This window comes from Pholcus phalangioides, unplaced genomic scaffold (assembly GCF_987345545.1).
Source record: "Pholcus phalangioides strain wild (caught in Gottingen) unplaced genomic scaffold, Ppha-v1.0 ptg000010l_1, whole genome shotgun sequence".
NCBI lineage: Eukaryota > Metazoa > Arthropoda > Arachnida > Araneae > Pholcidae > Pholcus > Pholcus phalangioides.
In genome coordinates, this window is record NW_028301603.1 from 18,631,248 (window position 1) to 18,643,917 (window position 12,670).

The window sequence follows — 12,670 nt, forward strand, 5'->3', positions numbered from 1 at the left end:
GCATTCTGGCGCTCCCTTGTAATACCAAAGCAGAGGTTAGAGCATAAAAGTTGTGCCTCCTCCCGGTCCGGGTCCACCTGTTCTCTCCTAGTAGCAGCCCCCCCCCCCCAACATTTAAACAACATGCACTGATTCACTAAACGTCTTTGATCCAAGTCATGGATACGCTCCCGATGTCTGATTCGGGCCCCAACATAAATGTTCAAACATTTCGGTTTGCGGGCCGTATGAGATGACAATGAAAACAGGGATACAATTAATTTGAAAATGTTCAGTGTTGAGATGCTGGAATAATTTCTGTATAGTTAGCACAGTCAATAGTGCATTATTATACAATCCGATTTCGTATACTTTTTGTCCATGCGTTCACTTTTACAGTCTGCGGGCTGGATATGAAAGATGGAAACAGCTCTTTCGAGTCACAAACTGATACAATTATCGTGTTGTAAGAACTGGGTACTTTCTTAACACTTTTTCGCGAGCCGGATGTAATCTCTTGTCGGCCCACTTTTGGGGGTTGAAAGTTACGTTTCTGGTTGTCCCGTATAGACCGGACTATAGCCCTTATACAGGAGGGGGGTATGGTGCGTTACATTGCATATTCATTAATTATTGGGGGGGGGGGACTCAAACACCCTCAACCTCAGTTAAAGTGCTTATGGCCCGGGAGCCGGAAGTTGTGCACCCTTGGTTTAACCAAACGACTTAAAGAATATTTTTTCAAATCTAAATTTTTTTCAAAATCGCACAGCGAGCCGAATAAAATTATTTAGCGGATCAGATTGGCTTGCGGGCCTTTATATATATTATATATATAGTTTGCACCTATATATGTATTAAATTACAGTGAAACCTCGATATAACGATACTCTGTGAACCAAGAAAGAATATTGTTGTTTGAAAAACTCGGCTTACATACTTACTATCGAAGATCATGAGGCTCCAGGCCATGCCAACATGGAGACATGGGTTAAGATGGCCTGGTTCCATGGACAGCTCTGCTGGATTATGGAAATGTAGTCACATTTTTCCCAAACATATTTCACTTGAAAATGTTATTTCTTCACAGCTCTCTACGGCATAGATATAAGACTAACTGGACTGCGCGTCCTATTGTCCAATCCCACTCTTTCTTTGACGCACGCACGCCCCCCCCCCCCCCCCCGTGACGAGTTGAATAACAAGACCATGGTATGGTAACTTGGCATGCTATCGTTGCACTTGGCAACACGTTCTTTGTAATGAGTGAAGAAATCATATTTCAGTTAGTAGCTCCTTAGAATGCACCTCATAATTTTAATTTTGTCTGACAATTTTTCTGAAACACTCGTTATATGATATACCAAGGGAAAATCAACTTAATTTGACCCAAAATAATAAGAGTGGTTTTCCCTTAATTTGACCCAATATAATAAGAGTGTATATATATTGTCTCACCCAAAAGGTAATTTTTCTCTACTCAATATATGTGTAAATTTAGGTGCAGCTATTATATATCAGTCCCATTAGAAACCAAAGGAATCAATGTCGAATAAAAAAAAACAACAAATGTTGTTAATTTTGAGCATTATTACTGTTCGTTGTTTATTAACTTTCGTACAATTTCAAATGATTTCTTCGACTACTGAAGTTTGAGCATTATGTAATTTGTTTTCGCTGTCTGTGTATGTTTGTGTTTTTTAGCAAAACATACGCACACCAAGAAAATGAAAAGTTTCTCCCAAAAAAAAAGTAAAATAAAAATCAGTAAAACTGAGAAGAAAAAAAAAAAAAAAAAAAAAAAAGGTTATTTTCGTGGATTGGATTTACTGGGTATAAAATTAGTGATAAGAACACGAGAATAGATGTTGATAAGCTTCTTGTCCCTCACATTTTCAGCCTCTGATCCGCTTGGCTGAAGAACTCACTTTCACAAAGTGGATAATAGATATATAAGGAGATAAATAAGAGGGTTTTATATACAGGGCTAATATTCCAAGAAAAATTGGCTTGGCATGCACTACTTCAATACATGGACGCTTACAACAATAGCAGAATTTGAGTAGTGGCTCACTTGGATTGTTGCTTTGTAGTGTCGGTGTTTTTGTACGGTCTTATTGTTTGTATACTTATAGTTATTGGCCTTATCGGTTGTATAGTTATAAAAATGAGAAAAAATTGCTTTTTACAGAGTACCCGAGAGCTTCAAAACCAAATTAGAAAGTTGCCGTCTCTCCCGATGCCAACAAAAAAAATTCCATGATTCTAAGTTCAATATTCAAGAACCTTGACTTACGCTTGGCTGACCCTCTTATTTCTCACTTTGTGAAAGTTCCCTGGAGAAATAGACCCGGCGTATCTACCAAATTCTTAAAATTGCTTTCTAATAATTTTTTTTTTTTTTCCAAGTGCCATACTGATAGAAATAAAGCATTTCTCAGAATCCGGGCAGTAGCCAAAAAAAAATTGTTGGGGGGGGGGGGGGGGGGCAACTAGTATTTCATAAGTGGGGTAAAAGCGATAGAACAATAGAATTAATGACTGTCAACCAGTGCCGTCTTAAAGCATGGGTCCACCCGGGCGTGGCCTGGGGCCTCGAGAATAGGGGGGGGGGCCTAAAAAAATTAGTATTTGAATTTTTCGAAAATTTGCCAGGTAGGGTACCAGAAAAATTACTTGTCCCGGGGGCCCGTGATGCTCTTAAGATGGCCCTGGTTCTAACTCCCATCCTCTTTAGAAGAAAAAAAAAATGAAAAACCCTCCCCTCGAGAAAATTTTGCATACGTAGCCGACTGATTTAATGTATGTAATGTACATAGAAATATACGCACAGGAATTGTCACATAGGAATGCGATGAATTGACATCATCATCGTGCCCGCCCCCCCCCCCCCTCCAGAGTTTCAAGTTCTAGTCTATCTTTGCCAATGTTCATATAGGAGGTTCAACTGAGTTGTCGGTGAATGTCTCCTGAATACGAAATCAAGTATCCACTCTTAAAGCCGGGTTTTCCTAGGAGTATAATTTCTACGTCGTGTGCAGCGTGAAAACGCTGATTGGTTGAAAACCTGAATTTCAGGTTTTCAACCAATCAGCGTTTTCACGCTGCACACGGTGAAGATAACCTGCTCCTAGGAAAACCCGGCTTAATGGTTTAAGTGAGCTCCATGACATCACACGCAATGGTAGCATGGGTCCGGGACAAATATTATTATTCTTTTTTTAAATTATAAATTTGCCCACCAAAGTACTCAATCTAGGGTGACCTGGCTCCAGGATGTGGAGGGGGGGAGGGCATTGGTGAGCATCAAGACGCTCTCGCAGAGAAAGGAAAAATTTTATTGAAATGTGCCTTCTGACTACTTTTTCTCCCCAGATCGAAAGGGGGGGGGGACACATTCTAATTTTTTACACCTGCGCATTGTTGTTTGTTTCTCTGCGCACAAAATTTCGCTGTCCGTGCTGAGCGACAAAATAACACGCTATATAGGGAATTTTTAGAGAAGGGGACCAGAGCAGTGAATGAAAAAATGATTAATCTTGAGAGTTTGTAAGCATAGGAGTGACCAGTGACTCAGTGTCAGGTCAGTGAACGGTGAACGACCAAAAGATTATTGACCAAAAAAGTGAGGAAGACCGATAAAGAAGGATTATTGACCGAAAATCCCCGGAGCTAGGCAAGGAAAAAGTAAAAAGGACTTTGCCGTGCACCAGAGCATTAATGGTCGTTTCATTCGTCACACCGTTTCTTCGGCTGAGATCCCAGCCTGATTAGTCCTCCACAAGGTCATGTGGAAAATTTGTGAAACACAATAAAATGCTTTATTTTATGCTGCTTCTCTGTCCTTATTGGCGTTCGAACGCTATTTAGGGTTTTTCACAATGGAGATCACATTCCAATACAAAAAACTTGGTGTTGCCATTTGATATTTTCGAAATTTTCTCACTGTAACCGTAACTGTTAGAGTGACACTGTTGTTTTCCATATCATTCTTGAGCGCATACATCAAAATACCTTATGCCAAAATTTCATTCAGTTTCTGTGAATGGTATGATAGTTAGGGGCCCATATGTAGGGATAGTTTTTTTATAATCACCCTGTATATATATATATATATATAACATTGGCGTACGCAGGGGGGGGGGTGTTTGGGGTTCGAACCCCCCCCCAAGCCGAGATTATAGTGCTATTTTACAGGAAAAAACGTAACCCCCCCCCTGAGAAAATTCTGCCTACGCCTGTATATACAGTCAAACCTCGTTAGTGCGTCGCCCGGTTAACACGTCACTCCGCTTACCGGATCACTGTTTGGAAGTCTCAGTTATCCTCAGGCAGGAATTGGCACAGCTATGACTTACTCCGTTTAACGAGTCACTCCGCTTATCAAGTCATATTTTTTTATATTTTTGCTCTCCCAAGAGTGACTCATTAACGAGGTTTGACTGTATATATATATATAATTATAAATACGTTGTCATGTACATGTTGACTTCATGAAGTACTTCATTGAGTACATGTTGTTTGCCCCCCCCCCCGGAAAAAGTTTAAATGACGGCGCCCTGCTATATATATGTAATGCTTAAACACGGTCATATTCATCACCTTGTAATTCATAAATTATACTAAATTTCTTATTTCATTTGGGCTCGTCTCAGAAAGAATCCAGCACGACCGCTATTACTACATCGATGTTGATGTTTGCAGCGACGATAACGCTCACTGCGCATGCGCTGAAATTCGATTCACTCTGCTAGATCGCATAGATGGGAGGTTCAGTTTCAGGCTCAAATACTACCCTAGATCTCGATTCGGGGATGCGACAACCATTTTTGAGGTGAAACGCACCACCTGGATCGCGTTCTGAAATGCGACGTTGAATACGGCCGTAAGAGCTGCCAGGAGTGTATGTTTTCTATTGTTCCCTATCATCTTATTTTGTATATTATTTGTATTTGTGTCATTTTGCAATTAATTAATATGATCGTGTTTATCGTGGCGTGTGACACTATCGTCATTGTGTCAAGGCAGAAGAAATGTGCTGGCTGGTGAACCGACGGTCGACACTCAAATGCTTTTTTTTAATGCCAGGATAATGGCAACAGTCCTTTTTTTGATTGCATCAATCTTTTAAACTATATATTTTGTATATGTCAAACGTTTAGTCTATAGTAATCAAAAGGTTTTATATCTCATTTCAGCTAATACAAACTAGTCTTGTAGTTAGTTGTTAGATTTAACAATCTAAAGAAGTTTCACTTCTATCGCTCCAGATTCTCACGCATTTTTTGTTGATTACATTACGATGACTTTATACGGGGTGGTTATAAAATAACTGCCAATATACAAACCCCTAGCAGCCGCAAAAATCCACGAATACGAATGAAATTAGAGGTATAGATATTTCAAAGTATGCGCTCAAGAATGAAAAGGAAAACAAAACTTTAGATCTCACGGTTAGTCATAGCAACGAAATTTCAACAAAAAAAAAAAGACAACATTCACTTTTATGGATTACCAAGTGATCGGCAGACATGAAAAAACATGAGACCTAGGGTCTGTCGTGCATCCTTTGGAGTGCATATGAGGCCTGCATACCATTCGAAATACTGAAACGTTTCTATAAATTTTCTTTCTTACTTTTCTTGTTTTTTTTCGTTATTGCTGATTATTTCAGTGTTATACCAGCCCGCATTGTTGACCATAATTCGGTAGGCAGGGTCATTGTCCACCTCATTAGACGAGAATTCCCACAATGGTCATGGTGATCGCAACGATGGGACGTTTCACAACAATGCTGACAATGTCACTTCCAAATAACAAACATATAACCAAATAACTTCACATAACAAAAAATGATACAAAAAGGGGTGCCTTGAAGAAACCTGACATTGGCCTAGTGTGCCAATGGGTACACGAGGCGTGGAATTCTGTTTCTGCCGATCCTTCAAAAAGTGTTGCGTCACCAATGCGATGGACGGAACTGAAGACGATATCTCCTCTTTGAAAGTGACAATGGCGATGACAGTCCAGATGAGGATAAAAACGAAGATGCCGCACCCCTATGATGATCTGATGGATTACGATGAGCTTGGGGACTCAAAAGAAATGGATTAAAAAGTTTGAATCATTTTCTATTGTAAATCTCCGCAAACTATTCATTTTGCATGAAAATATAGGAATTTTTTCTCTAAAATGCATGGACTTTTTTTGGGGTCGGCTTATATACGAGTCTTCTTATACACGAGTAATTATATACGGTAAATTATTTTCAATCAATGTAAATTCTGCGCTTGAAGACGACACAGTGTCATCAAGTTACTGTACTGGATGAAATTTGTATTATTTCAAATTATAGTTTATTTTTGTGTAAATGATTATGGTTTCGTTGAGAAAATGTCAGTTGTAGCTTCCAAAATACGCATTCTTGTAATAAAAATATTGTAATAAAAATTGTAATAAAAATATAAAAGGCGATTGATAAAAATCGCCAAATGTGGTAGCAAGCAGTTTTATTAATTTTATTCTCTTCATGCGGATAAAAGTAGTAATGAGGGAGCACAAATTAATCACAATTGAAAAGTTCAACCTTTCACATCGTTTTCAACAATAATACATGTATCAAGGATATAGGTTCATGTTGTGGCCCTACTATAAACTTAAAAAGATGAACTAAAATGCGTGTGAAAAATATTTAAATACTTGTTTGAAACATCCATTCCAGAGAAATCATGTACGCAGTAACAGGGCCGGATTAACCATTAAGCAAAATAAGCACGTGCTTTGGGCATCAGTACTAAAGGGGCACCACCAAAAAGATATCATATGGTATTTTCTTTCTAATGAACGGATTTTTTTTCAACATCCATCATCCGATAGAAGATCCTAAAATTTGAAGAACACTTGATTGTACAGTTGAAGATCATTATCACAAGAATGGCACGAAAGATGAGAAACTAATAACATTGCAAACTAGACCACATTATTTTGCTGAGTTTTTTTTGATTAGCTTTTCACAATTTTCATAAAGTACGCCCAGGGCTGTCTTAACATTATAACACGCCCCCATACAAAGCGATTTTTCTGAGAGAGGCACCACTACATAACTAAAAATTCCTACCTACCTATTTGCATATTTACTCTTGAAAATCGGAACCAGATCTAATTGTCACTTGACACCACGACTGAGCTATCCGGGCAGAATTTACTGCTACTTCACCAAACACCAACTCTGGCCATATCGCAATTTACTGCCATTAGATGGGTTGGAAGTGATGGCGCTGTCTATCGCTGGTCGCCTCGAGTTCGTTAGGGAAAATATCTTATCTATATCCTCCCTTGGGTTCGAACCCGGGACCCTGACAACAACCTTCACGATGGTAGACGAGCATCTTACCACCATGCCAATCGGGCACACTGCTTGACACCCCGGTGCCAGAAGTGCCCAGATGGGCCCATGAAGTAAACCAAGTTCTATAGAATAAGGACATGATTTTTGTGGGTCATTAGTAGATCAACTGTGTAGTTTGATCTATAGAAGTAAAAGAAATGCTACCAGGTGTAAATTACAAACTTGACAATGTATCTAAAAAGAAAAAATACCCAATATATATATAACGGTGATTTTTGTCAGAAATAAGATACCTACTGGCAGGGCCGCAAGTGGATACTTGGTTAGCCGGGGTAACCACTCATTTAGACACCCCCCGTAATGCTGAAGAATAGGTTGAATGGTTAAATTTACGTCCCCTTTTGTAATGCGCCCGGTTCACCAGACTCGCATGCTCTCCCCCCCGCCCCTCCACTACTTGCGGCCCTGCCTATTGGTAATATTATGGCCATTCCAAGATTCAATATTTTCTCCTTGGAGTGTTGGTACAGCTTTTATTCATCAACCGTTCGTCGTAGTGGTATGGTTCTAATTTTAAAAAATTCTCAAAATGTGACCAGAAATAACCCTCTACGAGTTTTGAGTATGAAAATACAGTGTATACAAAATAAAAAAAATGAAGATTTTTATACGATATCCACACCTCCCCCTCTCCCGTCCTCTAACTTCCAATAAGACAGTTGTTGCTCTTTCTCTTCTGAGCCCAACAAACGAATTACATGTTTTTAACTGCATTATTCCCTGAGATATTTAAATTCAAAAATGGAAGACAGGTCCGGGCTTAGGAGAATTTTGCGGCCCAATGCAAAAAAAAAATTTTGCTGCTCCCTCTAAAAATTTTTTTATGTAGTTGCTCCCCGACTTACAAACTTTTCGAGTTACGGACGAATCTTGGACGAGTTACGGTTAATCTTGAAGGGGAAATTTTTTTTTCACAAATAACGCATTCTATTACGCTCATTTTTTTCATTATTTCAGATACGCGTTGATAGTCTGGATCGTAATCAAACACGATATCCATTGAGAGGGAACGACATTTAAATTAATTTTACAAAATTCATAAATAATTAATAATAATTAGCACGTGGTCCACCTGCTGACACTTCATCGGGGCTCGAATCATATTGAACAGACAGACATTTTTGTTACACTTTTAAAGCGCTTCATCATCTCTGTATCAAATATACGTTGTAATTCGATAACTTTGATCATTTTTGGAATTTCTTATTGCTGTTTTTGTTTAATTAATGTAAATTAATAGAAGTAAGGAAGTGGAATTCCATGACCCCCACAAGAGTAGGGCTGACAGGCAGGATCGTCGTAATAGCATCATAGACCCCGAGCCAAGGGATTTTTTGGAGGCCCTACATGAGAAATTCTCGAAAAATTCAACTACGTCTCGTTTTTCTGAGGCACCTCTTCTCTTGAGGTCCTCCGGCCACGGCCCGGGGGGCGGGAGGCATGTGTTTAGACGGCACTGCTTAAGGTTCGCACCAGGCGTCCTCCCTTTTCAGTTTTGAATCTGGTAACCCTATCTGAAGACCACATAATCCTTATTTTCACTTCTTTGTTCGATTATCCATATTGTCCGAATGTTTTTGTGGAAAGAAATAAGTATTTTTTTCTACATAAAATCGATTATTGCAAATGTACGAATTTTGTTACCGAAATTTTCGTCTCATAAAAAAATTTCATGCCAAAAAATGTCAAAGAACTCCCTCTATCCCTCTTTCATCATCGCATGAGTTGCCTGAAATTTCGAGATTAAATGGTAGCACCAACAGTATATAAATCAAGCCTCTGGAAAGAGTATGACGTCAGCGGTCTCCTACTTGGCAGTGCTGAGAACTGTGTCCCCCCCCCCAACATCTTTCGTCGGAACATCACGTGACTCGGTGAAAACAAACACGATCCCCCGTTATTTTCTTGTGGCATAAATAGGAGTTTAAAACAATAAATGAAAAAATAATTTCAGCATGGACGAGATAATTCCAAAATCAATGAAAGTTATAATTTCAGCATTAATGGAAGATAATTTCCGCATTAATGGAAGATAATTTCCGCATTAATGGAAGAAAATATTCTAGAATTAATGGAAGAAAATATTCTAGAATTAATGGAAGAAAATATTCTAGAATTAATGGAAGAAAATATTCTAGAATTAATGGAAGAAAATAGTCTAGAAGTAATGTAAGAGATAATTACAGCAGTGATAAAAGTGATAATTCCAAAATTAGTGAAAGAATTAATGAAAGAGATAATAAAATTAATGAAAGATAATTCCAAAATGACAGAAAGGGATAGGCTACTTCCAAAATTAATGAAAAAGAGATACTTCCAAAATTAAGTAAAAAGAGATACTTCCAAAATTAAGTAAAAAGAGATAATTCCAAAATTAATGAAAAAGAGATAATTCCAAAATAAATTCCAGAATCAATGATATAATTTCAGACAGAAAAAATTCCAGCATTAATTAAAGAAATAATTTCAACATTAATGAAGGAAACAAATCCAGAATTGATGAAAGCAATTATTTCAGAAGTAATGAAAGAAATAATAATTAATTAAGGAAATAATTCCAGAATTAATGAAAGAATATTCAAAAAATAATGAAGGAAAATTTCAGAATTGATGAAGGGAAATTTCAGAATTGATGAAGGGAAATTTCAGAATTGATGAAGGGAAATTTCAGAATTGATGAAGGGAAATTTCAGAATTGATGAAGGGAAATTCAAGAAATTATGAAAGAAATTATTCTGGTATTAAATAAAAATAATTTAATCTTTTTTCACCTTTAGATGAGTTCTTCTCTCTATCCTTTTTTTAAATCTTTAAAACCCAATATTTAGAGACCGAACTGCACATTTCTATGGAAAAATTGCCAGGCGGGAAGTTTGTTTTCATCGAGTCCCGTGATTTCCTTGCATTTGATGTCGCTGCAGTCGCGGTAGCTGGATGCTCCCTCCAGCACACTGAGAAATAAGTAAATATATTCTTTTACTTACTTTCCTTATAGCTCAGTGCTCCTGCAATATATAATCTCTGTCGTCTGCTTCTCTCCATGTTACTCGTTTTGGGCGTCTCCTTGCGTCCTGAAAAAATTACTGAACTGGCAGTTTGAACTTCCAGTTCTGTTTGTGAGCTTAGCTTGTAGGGAACCGAACAAACCGTCTGTCGTCTGCTCATTAAGAGGTTCTTTGTTTTGGACGTCTCCTTATGCTCAATAAAAATAACCGAACTTTCAGTTTAAATTTCCAGTTCAGTTTATGAGCTTTGTTTATAAGGAACTGAGCAGAATAACGAATATAGTTTTTTAATTTAAACTTCATCATCACCACATGAGCCGCTTTCAAATTTGACATTAGATGGGAGCACATTACTATAAAGTGGAGTGCGGAAAATTCACTTTTTACAATCTTACCTGTCGTGTGCTTGTGTGGAGGTCCTTTGTTTTGGATGTCTCCTTGGGACTTGAAAAAATTACTGAACTGGAAGTTTGATCTTTCAGATCAATTTATAAGCTTTGTTTATAAAGAGGAAAAAGCTGAATAAAGAATTTAGTTTTTATACATGAGCTTCGTCATCACCACATAAGGCACTTCTAATTTTGAAAGTAGGTAGCAGCACCAACAATATTTTTTTTTAAAATGAATTTCTTAAAGTATTCTAGAGTATTCAATTAATTTTAATTCCCTTAAAATTGTTAGTGCCATTGTGAATTCGCTGCAAATGCTACAAGGCAAAAAAAAAAAACTGCTTTGGCGGACGGCGTAACATTTCGAGTCACCCGGTATATACAGGTTTTGTCATTGCGTAACAAAGTGACAAAACTGTTCATGTGAACATAATAATGATTTATTATCAGGATTTCAAGCCCATCGGAAAATATAAATAAGGGGCCATTCAAGTATATATATATAATATATTACGTAAGCATATTTTCAGCCATTTTTGACCCCCTGCCCCCCCCCCTTGTCAGCAAAAGTCAGCAAAACGCTGATCCCCCCGCCGTCAGCAAAATTTCGTCAGCAGCTTACAATATTTCACATCTTCAAAAAGGGGTGGTTGATGACATAAGCAACCTTCAAACCCCCCCCCCCCCCCCCACCATTGTCATCAAAAGTCAGCAAATCCGAAACCCCTCTTATGAGTTTGTTGACTTCAATTTCGATGCAATGAAAATCTGATACTTCGTTGGATGACAAGCTGCCTTCAAGTGGCCTTTTGGTTCATAATGTTGCCGCTCTCTCGCAGGCGAACGAAGCAACGTGCGAGTTGGCTTAAACACAACACAATATTTTGTATAATAGTCTGTACTATATTTAATATACAAGGCGCATAGGTAACGGGGCATATGGCATTTTACTGGCGAACCATTGGTCCTAGAGGCATACTTCCAGTTGGAAAAAGTACCCGAATAACGTGTAGTACTCAGATATTTGATTCATGTTGCCAGGGGTTACATAGTTATTAAAATAAAAATGTTAACTTTTTATGCGGACACCCTGTGCCCTAAAACCAACCCAATTGGAAAGTTGTTTCCCGGTCTCCAACAAAAAAATGCATCGTTTCTTAGTGCCAAGGGCGTATCGGGGGTGGGGGGGACTTGGGAGTCTGCCCCCCCCCACGAAATGTGAGAAAATGACAGAAAAAAGGGAAAAAGATGTCCAAATCCATTGTTCTGTCACTTTGGTCCCCTCCGAAATGAAAGTGGTCCCCCCCCCCCGAACGAAATTTCTGGCTACGCCCCTGCTTAGTGCAATATTCACTGAGATATTCGAAGAAGGTTGGAAAAAAAAATCATTAAATGAGAGGAAACCATTCTACCCGCATTTAATGCTTGTAAAGTACCTGAATAACGTGTCGTACTCAGATATTGCATTCATGTTCGAAGGGGCTGCATAGCTATTAAAATAGAAAATTAATTTTTATATAGTCCCCGCGTGCCCGAAAACCCTGTTGAAAAGTTGTTTCCCTGTCTCTCCTGATGACAACAAAAAAAATTCCACGTTTCCAAGTGCAATATTCAGAGATATGAAAATCTGGGGAAAAAAACATCTCTAAATGTGGAAAAACAGTTTTACCCGCATTTAACGCTGTTTTTTTCCACTTGGAAAAGTACAATTTTTATTGTTGGCATCAGGAGAGACGGGGGGGGGGGAAACAACTTTCTTACTGGTTTTTAGGGCACACGGGGACTGTATGAGGAGTCAATATTTGCATTTTAATAAATATGCAATCTCTTGCAACATGAATGTATATAAAACATATATATATATATATATGTTACATGCGGGCACCCTG